Source organism: Aedes albopictus, chromosome 3 (genome assembly GCF_035046485.1).
Source record: "Aedes albopictus strain Foshan chromosome 3, AalbF5, whole genome shotgun sequence".
Lineage (NCBI taxonomy): Eukaryota > Metazoa > Arthropoda > Insecta > Diptera > Culicidae > Aedes > Aedes albopictus.
This window is the reverse complement of record NC_085138.1, coordinates 291409189-291425480: the sequence shown is the minus strand read 5'-3', so window position 1 is coordinate 291425480 and position 16292 is coordinate 291409189. Positions and strand designations below refer to the sequence as shown.

Below are 16292 nucleotides of genomic sequence, written 5' to 3'. Positions count from 1 at the left end.
GTGATAGGGTAGTGGAGGTATTTTGGACCGGGCAGGTATTTTGGCCCACCTAAGGAGTTTTATGATATTTATCACATAATCTCTACTAAATCTTGGTAAATTTTTATTTGAGCACGAAAAGTATTCAACTGTGTGATGACCTTTATTTTGGATGTCAGTCAAATATGCTGTTCAGTATCAAAAATAGAGAAAATGTTATCACTTCCAATGAAACGCACGGGAAAGCACCAAAAACAAAGAAGGTAACAAATTTGTAGTCGGCTTCGAAGAGGTATTAAATTTTACAAATAAATATTTATTTCATGTGAATGTAGTTAGGGCCATGTAAGAACTCAAAATTAACTGTTTTTAACCTCGGTGGAGCGATAATATTTACTTAAATGGTGGTTTCAGGTATGGCCAAAATATGTTCAACAAAATCAGATGTGGACATATTTTGGACCACCTGTCAGATCCATCTCTCCAGTTCCTTCTAAAGGGAGAACACATTCATGCCAATGTAATGTACTCTGAAAACAGATAAATAGATAAGTTGGGACCTCCCGTGATCTGGGTTGTTATACGTTTTTTTTCATAATGAGATTGTTGTGGGTTCGATTTGTTCTAACAACTTTTCGCCAAGTTATTTCGTTTCGATTCGATTTGTGCCAAATTTTCGATAAGTTAAAGTTTTCAGGTGTTCAGTCATCCAGTTTAGAAAAGTTGTCCTTCTCGGCAATTAATTGATGACTGAGACAATGTGTTATCTAATGTATGTTTGACAAATTACGTATCATTCAAATTACTTTATTTTTGATGGCCTTTCCACTCATTACAATATGTGTGGAACGCCTTTATTTTTAGAAAAATCACTAGACTTTCACACGTCCTATGAAGCGTTACGTTTTTTTTTTACATAAGTCACCATGTCACCATGTCATGTAATAGTTAATAAATACACGTTTTGCGTAACATTTTTTTATGAAACATCATACTACAATGCGTAAAAACTGGCAATTGGCAATAGTAACAAAATTTCATTTTTTTACCGTTATGTAATTATTAAACGTTTCCTGTCTCAAAAACTGAATAGGAAAGATGTAAACTTCGCGTAGTTTTACAGTGTATCAAACAATTGTCCGTACAGCAATTTTTTGGTCAAAGTAATTTATCATTCAAATGTTCATAATTTTTTTATACGTAAATCAAAAACGCTGAAATTTTGACCAATCATGAATCATATATTTAAGGTCCATTGGTAAAATTTTGAGCGAGATCGAATAAGTTTTCTGGAAGTTATAGAACTTTAAGAAAAACTTCTAAGATTTTTGAACACATTTTAAAAACATTATATCTCAGTATGTACTCGATAAAACTTTTTCAATATTTTTTGTATTACAGTTGATACCTAAGGCTTTCATATGCAGCTTCTTTAGAGGTTATACAAAAAATATGAAAAATGTGCTTATGTAGTTGACGATGTTTAAAAATTTACTATATTTTGCACATATAATCTGCCAAACGTTTTCCACCAATAAAAGTGCATTAACTGAACGAAAAATACATAGGAACTACTCTTCATATGAAGTTTAGTAGGTCCTGTATAAAAATATTACATTAAGAGAGTTTAAAAACGTTGAAAACACTTGGCACTTTTATTGAACAAAATATGATAAATTTCCAAATGATACTCTGAACATATACAGATTTTTCATATTTTTTGTAGTGAATATAAAACCTCAAACGAAGCTGCACATGAAAGTCTTAGGTATAAGCTGTATCACAAAAAAAATTGAAAAAGTTTCATCGAGTACATATTGAAATATAACGTTTTAAAAATGTGTTCAAAAATTTTATAAGTTTTACTAAAAGTTCTATAACTTTCAGACAACTTATTCGATCTCGCTCAAAATTTTACCAATGAAGCTTTAACATATGGTTCATGATTGATCAAAGTTTCAGCGTATTTGATGGATGTATAGAAAAGTTATGATCATTTGAATGAAAAATTATTTTGGCCAAAAAATTGCTGTACGGACAATTGTTTGATACACTGTAACTATGTTTAAATTTTTGCTGAGGTGGCTTTCATTTCATCAATCAATTGAAGTTTAATTTGGTGGGCCAAAATATGTGCACTTGGTGGTCCAAAATAAAGTCAGGTGGTCCAAAATAGAAGCCCGAGATCCCTCAGGAGTTTTGATATTTCTTGTATTTACTACAACAATTTTGAGTTGTGTTTGGCCTTTTTCGACAGAAAACATGTTGCTCTACGTAATGCCTACGGAAATTATCCATATTTAGAAGTGGGAACCTTCTTTTTTCGCTGAATTGTTCATCCACTTCCTAAAGCGGTCCAAAATACCTCCCTTACCCTAAGCATTACCACGGTTTACGGTACCATTTTGACACCAGAGCGGAATAACGTTCTGGAATTTCAGTTGCGTTTTCAATAATGGGAGCAAACATTGGAAAGTAATGTGAACAACAAAATTGATTAAATCTAGACGCTCTGCACCGTGCATCAAGCCCCATGGAGGCGCATAGTATTTGTTTTGAAGAGCGTCACTCAGCTTGAACGAGGTGAATTATTTATCTGAGGTGGAGAGACGAACCAGCCAAGGGCTGAAAGTCTCTCTAATAAAGACAAATCAATCAATCAATATTTATCTGAGACCAACGTAAAAGAAAACAAAGTAGATCCACATCGATGCAGAGTGAGACAGAGTTCTTGTAGTTTTTCATATACCGCATTTAGTTCACCACTGGACTGCGAACTGCGACTTCATAAGTGCGAAAACGTAAATAAAAGTGCGCGATTGCATCAAATCCGGTTGATGTCTTCGGTGCACTATTTCTTCAATCTATGGTGAACAAGACACCGCACAGTGGGGAAAAACCGACCCAAAAAGGCACCTAATTATTGCGGCTGATTGCGATCTTTGAAGTCCATCTTTTCCGAATGGAAAAATGTCAAGTAATCGATTGGTGATAGTTTCATTCACCGGAATGGAGTGCAAGTGTCCATTTTGCCCCATTTTCCCCTAAAAAACGTTGTTTTTCTGAATTAAATAATTCTTTCAACTGATTGCGGCTAACCAACCAATTTTTTATTGATGTAGAATTGACAGGTGCATTCTATGGGGCATACCTCAATCTGTATCATTGACTGGAAGTGCCCATTTTGCCTCATTTTCCCCTAAAAATACTGTTTTTTCGAATTAAAAAATAGTTTCAACTTATTGCGGCTAACCAACCATTTTTTTCTTGATGTAGAATTGACAGGTGCATTCTATGGGACACACCTCGATTTGTGTCATTGACTGAAAGCGCTCATTTTGCCTCATCTTCCCCTAAAATACTGTTTTTCTGAACTAAAATATAGTTTCAACTGATTGCGGCCAACCAACCAATTTTTACCTGATGTAGAATTAATCGGCGCATTCTTTGAGATACACCTCGATCTATGTCATTGACTGGAAGTGCCCATTTTGCCTCATTTTCCCCTAAAAATACTGTTTTTCTGAATTAAAAATGAGGATCAACTGATTGCGACTTACCTACAATTATTTTCTTGATGTAGAATTGACAGGTACATTTCATGAGGCACACCTTGACCCGTGTCATTGACTGGAACTGGAAGTACTCATTTTGCCCCATTTTCCCCTATAAATACTGTTTTTCTGGATTAAGAAATAGTTTTAACTGATTGCGGCTAACCAACCATTTTCAATCTAATGTAGAATTAACCGGCGTATTCTTTGGAACGCACCTCGATCTGTGTCTTTGACTGGAAGTACCCATTTTGCCCCATTTTTCCCCAAATATACTATTTTTCTTAATTAAAGAAATGTTTCAACTGATTGCGGCTAACCAATCAATTTTTACTTGATGTAGAATTAACCGGCACATATTTTGGAGCACACCTATATCTGTGTTTTTCGGTGGTGGTACCTATTTTGCTCCATTTTCCCCTAAACTATGGATTTTCTGGATTTAAAAATAGTTTCAATTGATTGCAACTAATCAATATTTTTTTCCTGATGTAGAATCGACCTATGCATACTATGGGATACACCTCGCGCTATGCGTTATTCTGAAATTGCCCGTTTCGCCCCATTTTCCCCTAAAATACTGTTTTTCTAGGTTAAAAAGTTTGTTCCAACTAACTAAAACAGTGTTTTAGGGGAAAATAGGACAAAATGATCACTTCCAGTCAATGATACAAAGTTTGTCTGACAATATGCACTAATCAATTCTACATGAGAAAAAAATTGTTTTGCTGGCTTAAATTAGTTGAAATTGTTTCTCAAACGAGAAAATTAGTGTTTTACGGGGAAAAATGGGCACTTCTAGTCAATTACTCAGAACAAGTTGTGTCTCATATAATGCATCAATTAATTACACATTAGGAAAAAAAATGCTTGGTTAACCGCAATTAGTTGGAAGTAATTAGGGGGAAATGGGACAAAACGTGCAATTTCAGACTAACGCATAGCGCGAGGTGTATCCCATAGTATGCATAGGTCGATTCTACATCAGGAAAAAATTATTGGTTAGCTGCAATCAATTGAAACTATTTCTAAATCCATAAAATCCGTAGTTTAGGGGAAAATGAAGCAAAATGGGCATCACCACCCAAAGACACAGAACGAGTTGCACCTTAAAGTATGCGCCGGTTAATTCTACATCAAGTAAAAATTGATTGATTAGCCAAAATCAGTTGATACAATTGTTTAATTCAGAAAAATAGCATTTTTACGGGAAAATAAGGCAAAACGGGTACTTCCAGTCATCGATACAGATCAAGGTGTGTCCCAAAGTATGCGCCGGTTAATTCTACATCAGGTAAAAATTGGTTGGTTAGCCGCAATCAGTTAAAACTATTTTTTAATCCAGAAAAACAGTATTTATAGGGAAAAATGGGGCAAAATGGGCACTTCCAGTCAATGACACGGATTGAGGTGTGCCTAATGAAATGTATCTGTCAATTCTAAATCAAGAAAAAAAATGGTTGGTTAGCCGCAATCAGTTGAAACTATTAATGTTAATAATCATATACAGATGTATGTAGTCAAATGGAGACGCTTAATACCTGAAGTGAGTTTATGTAAAAACAGAGTAATGTCGATATGAAAGAAAAAGAAGTAGATAATTTAGAAGACTTTTGTTTAAGTTATTAAGGAGTGAGTTATTATAGATTTAGGATCGGGATGTGCGCGCACGCACGTCCCGGCTACCAAAAATTACACACACGAGATATCCACTTGAGGGATATTCACAGGAGTCAACCAGGCTCGGATGTGCAATGGCCCGGTCTCACCCTGGGGGAACCGCCTTGCTGATCACGGTAACCCCTGTGCCAGGTAAGTATGATTTTTCAGGTTCAAAAAGATTGACTGGATGCCAGCGATGAATGTTCTCCTATCGATATGTTTGTATAATGAAACAAGAATGAAGACAGATAGGTAGATTGTCACCCCTTTAATATCGTCCAATTAGGCAATAAGACTAGGATTCTTATTGCAATTCTTAAAGTAAAAACTTTAAGTAAATTTGTGTAATAATGTGGAAATGCCTTCAGGTGTTTGATAGTTGCCATAGAATGCTATCAATAAGCAAATGCAGGAGGGTTGATGCATTCAGAATATTCAACGCCAAGGTTTTGGAGTTAATCGCCTTGCTTAGATTAACTAGTATATATTGTGCCTTAATACAATCGAGGCTGCAGATTTTGATTAGTAAGCTAATAAAAATACACTAGAACTCCAATGGCGCTGTAGTCACATTTCTTATTTAATTATTTTAATAACTTTAATTGCAATAATTTACTATTTTCAAGTGTCTATCTGGTAGAGGACCTTTTGTTATTGTAAACAAAATTAACTTGACACTTCTAGTACCGCTGCTGACGCCGTAAGGGCATGGCAAACTAGATGTTAGTCACACGAACAGTCGCGACATTGGACTTCTGTGGCTAGTTATTCTACTAGTAAGCTTTAGAAGATTTAATGAAATTATAGCAAAGAAAAATCCCTAAATATTTTTTTTTTACAAATTTGCTACTATGATTCTATAACATTCCCCAGAAAACCATTCCCCAGAAAACCAATCCCCAGAATTCCATTCCCCAGAATGTACCATTCCCCAGAAAACCATTTCCCAGAAACCCATTCCCCAGAATGTACCATTCCCCAGAATTCCATTCCCCAGAATTCCATTCCCCAGAATGTACCATTCCCCAGAAAAAAATAAAACTATTGCTTTAATTCTGAATGGTTTATATTAATAGCTAAAAATCAAATATTTGTGCGTAAAAAATCACCGGAAGAAACATCCTGCCAAAAATTCTTATTTGACAAGAAAAACTTCGGAAATAAGCATGATTTGCCTTTACAATTTAGGCTATTGGTATGATTATTGGCATCGCAACTGCTTACTTTTTCAACATACATTTTTCATTCTTTTCTGCATAGGCTGTTCTTTCGAATTGTACTTTTCAGTAAATTATCGGCATCAAAACTTCTTACATTTTCTACGTAGTTTTTTCCTTCTTTTCTGCATAGGCTATTGTTTCAAGTTACACTATTCAGGTAATTATCGGCACCACAAGCACAGGTGTTTAGAAATTTAGAAAAAATATGAAATAAATATAACAGCAATTTTAACAGCGGTGGAGGCTGTAATGCCCATAATTTCCCGAAAAGTGCAATTCGAAAGAACAGCCTATGCAAAAAAGAAGGGAGAATCTATGTTAAAAAAGTAAGCAGTTGCAATGCCGATAATTTCTTGAAAAGTGCAACTGGAAAGAACAGCCTATGCAAAAGAAGGGAAAATTTTTGATAAACATATAAGCAGTTGTAATGCCAACAATTCTTATAACGACTCAAACATTTTTTTTAACGAAGAAGGAAACGTAACACTCTGATAATTGCCATCGTACATCGATTTAACGGTTTATTTGAAAATTTGAGAGTTGATCAACTGCCAATTCGCGGTGCTCGCATAGTTTTTGTTTGAGTTTGACGTTTGCTCACTACTGCCATCTAGTTGATGATTGGCCAAATTCATTCCTTTTAGAATTAAGCGAACCTATTTCCGAGACTAAAATTTAAATCGAAAAATGTTCGAAGTGTTACGTCTGTTTGTCTGTGGTGACATTGTTTTCCTTGCGGCATTCAAAAGCCCAACACTGTTCCTTTTTTTAAACAAGCTTTTTTTAGAATTTAGGCAATTGGTACAATTATTGGAATTATAACTGCTTTCATTTTCAACATAGACTTTTCCTTCTTTGCTGCATAGGCTGTTCTTTCGAATTGCACTTTTCAGGAAATTATCGGCATCACAACTGCTTACTTTTTCAACATAGATTTTCCTTTCTTTTCTACATAGGCTGTTCTTTCGAGTTACAATGTTTAGGCTAGTTACAATCGGCACCACAAGCACAGATGTTTAGAAATTTGAAAAAAAAATATATAATAAATATAACAGCAATTTAACACCGGTGGTTGTAATAATGCCCATAATTTCCTGAAAAGTGCAATTCGAAAGAACAGCCTATGTAGAAAAGAAGGGAGAATCTATGTTGAAAATGTAAGCAGTTATAACTTTAAAAAATTTACTAATTGCCTTAATTTTAAGAAGAATATTGTTTAAAAAGAAGTTTTTGAATGCCAAAAGGAAAACAATGATACTTTTTCCCTTCTTCATTAAAAATATTTAGAATTGTTGGCATTAAAACTGCTTATATGTTCACTTTTTCTATTCCATTCCATAGTATTGGAATAATGATGAAAGCCCTTCTCATACCGCATGAATGAAGAGCCTTTGAAGCGAATAATTAGGAACAGCTTTTGGGATAGATCCCTCCAACCGTTTGCAAAGAAAAACGTGGTCAGTTGAGTCTTCAGTATCTTGTACACTGAACAACATCAGAAGAATATGCGTTTTCTCTGTAAATTTTGCACATCACTTTTAAAACGTTATTCATCGTAAAACAAGTGCTGCACAATTTTCACAAATCTGTCAAAAACAAAACATTTTATAGCAACGCAACTAACAGTTTGTGAACTTTCAAGATAGGTTTAAATATCAACATGCAACTGTGTACAATGGTAATTAAACGTTTGAACCATTGTAGAATATTTTTATGGATATGTATGTATGTATACATTTTTACCTTAATTTGTTACATATACCGTACAAGAAATAGATATTAGGCTCGTAATAACACTATAATGTTAAAATCCTTGCCTATAATACTTATGACACACATGTGATACAAGAATCACTGTACAATTGCGCTTGAAATGAGTGCCATACTGAAAATTCTCTCAGTTCAAGTCAGTCTTGTTAGAATTTTCTTGACACTGCGTACCGTTGTACAGGAATCATACTCGTATCACATGTCTGTCCGGGGTAAACATATCATTATGATCAACATTTTACTGTTTGTGTATCGAATAAAACTTTTTAGCAGAGTATATTAAGCTTTTCTGGGGAATGGATTTCTGGGGAATGGTGCATTCTGGGGAATGGATTTCTGGGGAATGGATTTCTAGGAAATGGTACATTCTGGGGAATGGTACATTCTGGGAAATGGTTTTCTGGGGAATGGAATTCTGGGGATTGGTATTCTGGGGAATGGTTTTCTGGGGAATGTTATAGAATCTGCTACTATATATGTATAAACATTAATGCTTGGATTCAGAAAAAAATTGAATAATATATTCGCTACTATGGTGACTCGGTAATTGGCACTTGCCAACGCTATTGTTGATTACCTGTTGTTTTATTTAATTCAAATATATAGTCTTACACGCATGATTTGAATCCATCTATTAAATCACAATCGTTTTGAATCGTGATTTTATCCGATCTAAGTTAGTGAGGCTGCTGTTTCGAATCCGTTTATTCATTTATACTAAGAAACTTAAATTACATGGCATATTTTTGCCATGAACAGTTTCATGGAGACACTTGGTAATTGTTTCTGACATTTAATGCATATACGCTGTAAAATTTCGTGCGCCTAGAAAGCATTTAAAAGATAAAAGATTTAAAAGTTGAAGAAAATACTATTTGTAGATTTAAGATCGGGATGTGCGCGAACGCACTTCCCGGCTACCAAAAATTACACACACGAGATATCCACTTGAGGGATATTCACAGGAGTCAACCAGGCACGGATGTGCAATGGCCCGGTCTCACCCTGGGGGAACCGCCTTGCTGATCACGGTAACCCCTGTGCCAGGTAAGTATGCTTTTTCAGGTTCAAGAAGAAGGACTGGATGCCAGAGATGAATGTTCTTCTATCGATTTGTTTGAATAATGAAATGAGAATGAAGACAGCTGGGTAATTTTTTTTCTCTTTAATTTCGTCCAATTAGTCAAGAAGACTCGTATAGATTCTTAATGTAATTCTGAAAGTTATGTTTTTTTTTTCACTGATTGGAAAATAATGAGCTATTGATCATTTTTTCTGAGCTTTTCTTATTAATTTCTCTATGAAAACGTTGCACTCTTTGTTTTGAACAAGTATGCCTCCTTGGTACGTGTTAAAAAAATCGATAGGTGTTCAAAACTTTTTAAGCAAGTTATGTAACGCCAAAAAGTAGACAATTTCAAATGGAAGAAATAAAACAATAAAAATTCCCCTAGATTAGATATATTTTAAATAATGTCCTGGTGATAAGCATTACCACGGTTTACGGTACCATTTTGACACCAGAGCGGAATAACGTTCTGGAACTTCAGTTGCTTTTTCAATAATGGGAGCGAACATTGGAAAGTAATGTGAACAACAAAATTGATCAAATCTAGACGCTCTGCACTGTGCCGCAAGCCCCATGGAGGCGCATGGTATTTGTTTTGAAGAGCGTCACTCAGCTTGAACGAAGTGAATCATTTATATGAGACCAACGTAAAAGAAAACAAAGCAGATCCACATCGTTGCAGAGTGAGAAAGAGTTCTGGTAGTTATTCTTAACTCAACCATGTATGAGATCGGGATAGGCGCGCACGCACGTCCCAGATACCAAAAAATTCACACACTTGAGGGATATTCACAGGGGTCAACCAGGCACGGATGTGCAATGGCCCAGTCTCACCCTGGGGAAACCGCCTTGCTGATCACGGTAACTAGATGACAATGAGCACCGTTCTTCTATCGATTGGTGGAAGTAGACTAGGAAAGTGAATTGGATTGGCGAACAAATTTGTTCGAGCTACAAGCTATTTTGTTAAGTGCTAGTTTAGTGAAGAACATTACTAGTGACATGGCATCTAGTGAAGAGAATGCCTTCGATGATGAGCTGCAAAGCGATTCATTAATAAATGTGCGCACTCCATCCCCATCTATTTTAAACTCCCCGAAAGAAGACACCAATGACTCTGATGGTGAAGATGATGGTGTTAATGTCACCATCAGGCCACTCCGGCCGCCACCGCTTATGGTGGAGAAAAGTGATGGTACTGCTACTAGCAGTGGAAAAGCAAGTAAGTCTGGGGATAGTGATAAAGCTGATAAAGTGAAACGTCGTACTATGTGCGGGGCAGCGCGTCGTCGGTTGCAAAGGTTGATGAAGGACGGACTGGATTACGCCGCAGCCCGTGAGCAGGCATTATTGCCTCAAGCCAGCACCCCCAAAAGATCGAGGCAATCTGATCTCGATCGTACGAACAGCAGCGAAGGTAAGCCAGTCCCAAAAAAGATATGCGACAATCGAGGTTCTGGAAGCGAAATCGGATCCGCAAGCTCATCTCGCCAGGTAAATATGGATGTAGTCATCGATTCAAATGAATCAAAAGTGCCTAGGAATGTGGAGACGAAAAACAGGGTCCCCAATGGCCCTGAACAGTCACGCTATCCTAAGTTTGTGCATGGGTCGGGACGAGAAGCCCTCCCTGCTCCTACATACTCCGATATTGCTAACCGGGTAAGGCTAGGAATCATGCCCAGGAATTATCCCGTGATTGAGCTGACAACTTATCAACAGGAAGTGGTTCAAGAAGCCCTCTTATTGAAAGTGGTTCAGCAACGCCGGGAACATTTCAAGCCCAAGTTTGTTTGTTGTAGACTTAGGCCAGGGTATCTAGTGCTCACATGCCAGGGTAAAGAAACTGCTGATTGGGTTAAGAACAAGTTCACGTCGTTGGTGCTTTGGGAAGGTGCTGATTTGGTCGTAGTGGATGAGGATAAAATCCCACGCCCTGAAGTGCTGATCGCTTTCTTCCCATGGAGTGCCAAGTACGGAAACGACATGATTATGTCTCTTTTAGAGAGTCAAAATGACGATTTATTTGCCGATACATGGCGCATTCTCTACCGTCGCGTAAAGGGAGAGCACGTTGAGCTCACCTTTACAGTTGACGATTGCTCTCTGCGGAAGTTTAGGGATCGTAAATTTGTTCTAAATTTCAGATATGGGCAGATTCAAATAACAAAGCAACGCCCTGTTCAATCTGCTAAAAAGGAGGAAGTTCCCACTATACCGAATGCTGTCCCTGACGAAATGGCTATGGATTGTGAAGTAGTTCATGAAGACCCAATCGTTCCAGGGACAAGTGCAGTTGGGAACCGGTCATTTGCCAACTCGAAAAATATCACGCTAAGTTCTGAAAAAGAGGAAGGACTCACTGGAGCTAATAATGATTTAGACGACCAGGGGCAACACAATGCCCATGGTAATCATAAATCAGGTGCTGATGATTCAGGCAGCCAGGGGCAGTATAATACCCATGGTCTAAAAAAATCAAAAGCTAGAAAGCCTTGTGGATCCAATCCAATATCGTCCATTCAAAATCGTCTCCAGCGTAGGGAATAAAGTGCCCCGGGAATGTGTAAGTAAGTTCAATAAATGAATTCCACATAAAACTGTATCAATGAGTGCGTTTAAAATCATTCAAATAAACCTTCATCACGCCAAGGGTGCTTCGTCTGTGCTCAGTAGAAGATTTACTAAAGAAGATCTAGACGTGGGACTAATTCAGGAGCCCTGGGTAAATAACGGTAGGGTAATGGGATGCTCTTTACCGAACTGTAAACTCGTGTATCATGAAAATCAGTGTAAACCTAGAACTGCAATCTTAGTAAATAGGAGAACGAAATTTGTCCCAATTACTGAGTTCATTTCAAGAGATATTGTAGCTATCAAGTTGGAGGTCCCGACAATCCGGGGAAAAACTGAGGTATGCATTGCTTCAGCATATTTCCCAGGAGACGTTGATGATGTGCCTCCATCTAGTGTTGTAAGTTTCATTAATTATTGTAAGAGAATAAACGCTCAATTTTTGATTGGATGCGATGCGAATGCCCATCATACCATTTGGGGCAGTACCGATATTAATAAGAGGGGTGAGGATCTTTTGAACTACATTTCGTCTAATAGCATAGACATATGCAATAAGGGAGATTCTCCCACTTTTATTAACACAATTCGACAGGAGGTTCTAGATCTTACGATCTGCAGTGACCTGCTGTCGGAAAAAATTGTGAACTGGCATGTTTCTGATGAGGAATCATTGTCAGATCACAAACATATCAGGTTTGATTATAAAGCCGGATCAAATTTAATTGAAAGTTTTAGAAACCCAAGAAAAACAAACTGGGACCTCTATCGCTTTTACTTAACGCATGAAAATGCATATAAATGGGAGCAGATCATATCTGTTTCACAATTGGAAAGTTCCTCTGATGAGGTTATTGATAAAATGATCTCATCATATCATGCTAGCTGCACAATCCAACAGAGGTCATCCAACAGGGATGTCCCTTGGTGGAATGACAAGCTAGCAAAACTGAGGAAAGAATCTAGAAGATTGTTCAATAGAGCAAAGGCTACTTCTGATTGGGTTCAATACAAAAAAGCCCTAACAGAATATAACAGAGAACTGAGGCTAGCCAAACGAAAGGATTGGAGACGGGTGTGTGAAGACATCAATAACGCTCCTGCAGCTGCAAGGCTCCACAAAGTCCTTTCAAAAGACCATTCTAATGGTCTTGGAAGCCTCAAAAAGGAATATGGCAGTTTTACTGTCGATTCTTCTGAAGCTTTGAAAGAGATGATAAAGACTCATTTTCCGGGGTCGATTCCTTACTCGGCTGAAGATCAGGACTTAGACAAGGTAAACCATGTATGGTCGACAAATGCCTATCAGAAAGCCTGTGAAATCTTCACGCCATCGAGGGTCGAATGGGCACTGAGTTCTTTTCAACCTTTCAAATCTGCTGGGATAGATGGAATCTTTCCAGCGTTACTTCAACAAGGGAAAGGAGCGATTGGTCCGCTCCTAACCGAAATATTTAGAGCCAGTATCACTTTAGCTTACATACCTAAGGCATGGCGTAAGGTTCGTGTTGTTTTTATCCCAAAAGCTGGCAAAAGGGATAAAACAACACCTAAAGCCTTCAGACCTATTAGCCTTTCCTGTGTTCTGTTAAAGGTCATGGAGAAAATAGTGGATGACTTTATCAAGTCAACCAGCTTAGTAGAAATGCCTCTTAGCAAGTTTCAATTTGCTTATCAAACAGGTAAATCTACAATAACAGCGCTACAGTCGCTAGTCAGCAAAGTTGAGAAATCGCTTCAAGCCAAGGAAATAGCCGTGGTTGCTTTTCTCGATATTGAAGGAGCATTCGATAACGCATCCTACAGCTCAATGCGTTCAGCAATGGAAGCAAGGGGCTTGGATAAATGCATTATCGAATGGATAATATCGATGCTTAAAGATCGAGAAATCTCTTCCGTTCTTGGAGGTGCGCAACTATCAGTCAGATCTGTGAAGGGCTGTCCTCAAGGAGGAGTACTATCGCCCTTATTGTGGTCTTTGGTAGTGGACGAACTCCTTAAAAAGCTTATTAATCAAGGTTTTGAGGTTATTGGATACGCAGATGATGTAGCTATTCTGGTACGTGGAAAATATGACGACACGATATCCAGCCGGCTACAATCTGCGTTGAATGTTACCCTCAAATGGTGCCGAGAGGAGGGATTGAACGTAAACCCTTCAAAAACTGTAATAGTACCTTTTACTCGAAGGTTGAAACTAAATCTTATTGAGCCTTCTTTAAATGGAGTTCAAATTCAGTTCTCGGAAGAAGTTAAACATCTTGGGGTAACTTTGGACAAAAGACTGAATTGGAATTCACATTTAAACAATGTTTTAACTAAGGGTACGAATGCCTTTTGGGTCTGCAGCAAAGCCCTAGGAAAAACCTGGGGTCTTAGACCAAACATCATTCACTGGATTTATGTTGCGATAGTCCGGCCTAAGATTACTTATGCTTCACTTGTTTGGTGGCCCAAAACAAACGAGGTAACCTCTCAAGGGAAGCTAGGTAAGCTACAAAGACTTGCTTGTATATCGATTACAGGAGCAATGAAAAGCACTCCATCAGTTGCTTTGGATGCCCTTCTCAATATACTGCCTTTGCATCAATTTGTTAAACTACAAGCGGCAAAAAGTGCCCTGCAGTTTATCTGTTACAATAATGTACTAGATGGGGATCTTGTGGGACATTTGAGGATCATCAAAGACTTCAAATTAAACATGGACATAAAAACAGTAGAAGATTGGATGATAACAAAGACCAACTATGATGTTCCCTTCAAAGTGATGAAACCATGTCGCTATGTTTGGGATGCTGGTGGGCCAAGTTTACGTCCAGGTTCTATTGTATTTTATACTGATGGGTCCAAGATGGGTGAAAATACAGGAGCCGGTGTTTTCGGCCCTGGTATCAGTAAGGCTATACCAATGGGATGCAGTCCCACTGTATTTCAAGCAGAAGTTCAAGCCATTCTAGAGTGTGCCAACATTTGTCTGAAAAGAAATTATAGGTTTGCTAAGATCTGTATATTTTCGGACAGTCAGGCGGCTCTAAATGCGCTAAAGGCTTTTACTTGTCAATCAAAGCTAGTGTGGGAATGCATTATTTCTCTGAAGCAATTGGCCAGTAGGAACGAGGTAACTTTATACTGGGTGCCCGGTCATTGTGGAATTCTGGGAAATGAAAACGCCGACAATTTAGCCAGACAGGGTGCAGCATCAAGCTTTGTAGGCCCTGAACCTTTCTGTGGAGTTCCTGAGTGTGCTCTTCGGATGAAACTAAAAACTTGGGAAATGTCCACGGTAGAATCTAACTGGAATGCCACGGATACATCCAAGCAAGCGAAAAGGTTTATAAAACCCAGTGCAGAAAAAGCCAGGTCCTTATTAAACCTAAACAAAAAAGATCTCAGGGTAATTACTGGTCTAATGACTGGTCACTGCCCGAGTAAATATCATCTAAGTAAGATTGGAAAAATCCAATCCTCCGAGTGTCGTTTCTGTCAAACGGAAAACGAAACTGCTGAACATTTACTCTGCAACTGTGGAGTACTATCCAATCAGAGATTGGCGGTTTTTGGTAAAGGGTTTCTAGAGCCCTTGGTAATTTGGCGAAGTAATCCCAACAGGGTAATAAACTTCATAAAACGAGTTGTGCCTAGTTGGGATCAGGTGTTACATCAACCATTGTCCATCACAGCTCAATTGTGACAGGATATTTGACTAGCACCAAATTAAATATGGGTCATACCACAATATTCCTAAATAATGGACGCAGTGGTTAAAAGGCTCTACAGATGAGGAAAAAAAAAAAAAAAAAAAAAAAAAATCGATTGGTTTTCTAGGCCGAATGAGAATAAGAAAATCAGTTATGTTTTATACTTGTTTCATATTGTTCACTTAAAATTGTGGGAATTCCCTTATGAAATCTATTGAAAATTTAGACATCATTATAGGCTTCATTTGCCACACTGAATAAAGGATATAAAGCTTTTCTAATAAGACTTTCTTATATTTTTTCATGCCTACTGTAGGATCGTAGCAATCCATGATGTACGGTTAGATATTGTTATGGAATTAACTGTCATTGTTATTAAAACCACCGAACGAAGGAGTTTACACCTACTTGCTACTTGTTAAGACACAGTCATTGCTCGAAGCTCTATCTGATCCAACTAGGACACATTGATGAGATTCTTGGGGGTAATCATTTTTTATAATCATATACAGAAGTATGTAGTCAAATGGAAACGCTTGATACCTATTTTCAGAAGTTAGTTTATGTAAAAATAGTGATGTCGATATGAAAGGAAAAGGAGTAGATAATTTAGAAGACCTTTGTTTTAGTCATTATTGATATAAGATCAGGATGTGAACGCACATTCAAATACCTACGTCATTTGATTTCTTAAAACCGATACTGAAGAAAACAAGAGTATGTCGACATTAAAGAAGAAGGACTATGAGTTCTTATAGATTTAGGA

General features: G+C 37.5%; 2 non-coding genes across 2 annotated transcripts; both read right to left on the bottom strand.

Annotated features, from left to right (window-relative positions):
• Positions 1-5187: 5187 nt before the first annotated feature.
• On the bottom strand, positions 5188-5353 carry LOC115257925 (U1 spliceosomal RNA). Its single transcript, XR_003893418.1, has one exon. It is a non-coding gene; the product is annotated as a U1 spliceosomal RNA (small nuclear RNA).
• A 3721-nt stretch (positions 5354-9074) lies between these two features.
• Positions 9075-9240, bottom strand: LOC115257921 (U1 spliceosomal RNA). Its single transcript, XR_003893414.2, has one exon. It is a non-coding gene; the product is annotated as a U1 spliceosomal RNA (small nuclear RNA).
• Between the last annotated feature and the right edge of the window lie 7052 nt (positions 9241-16292).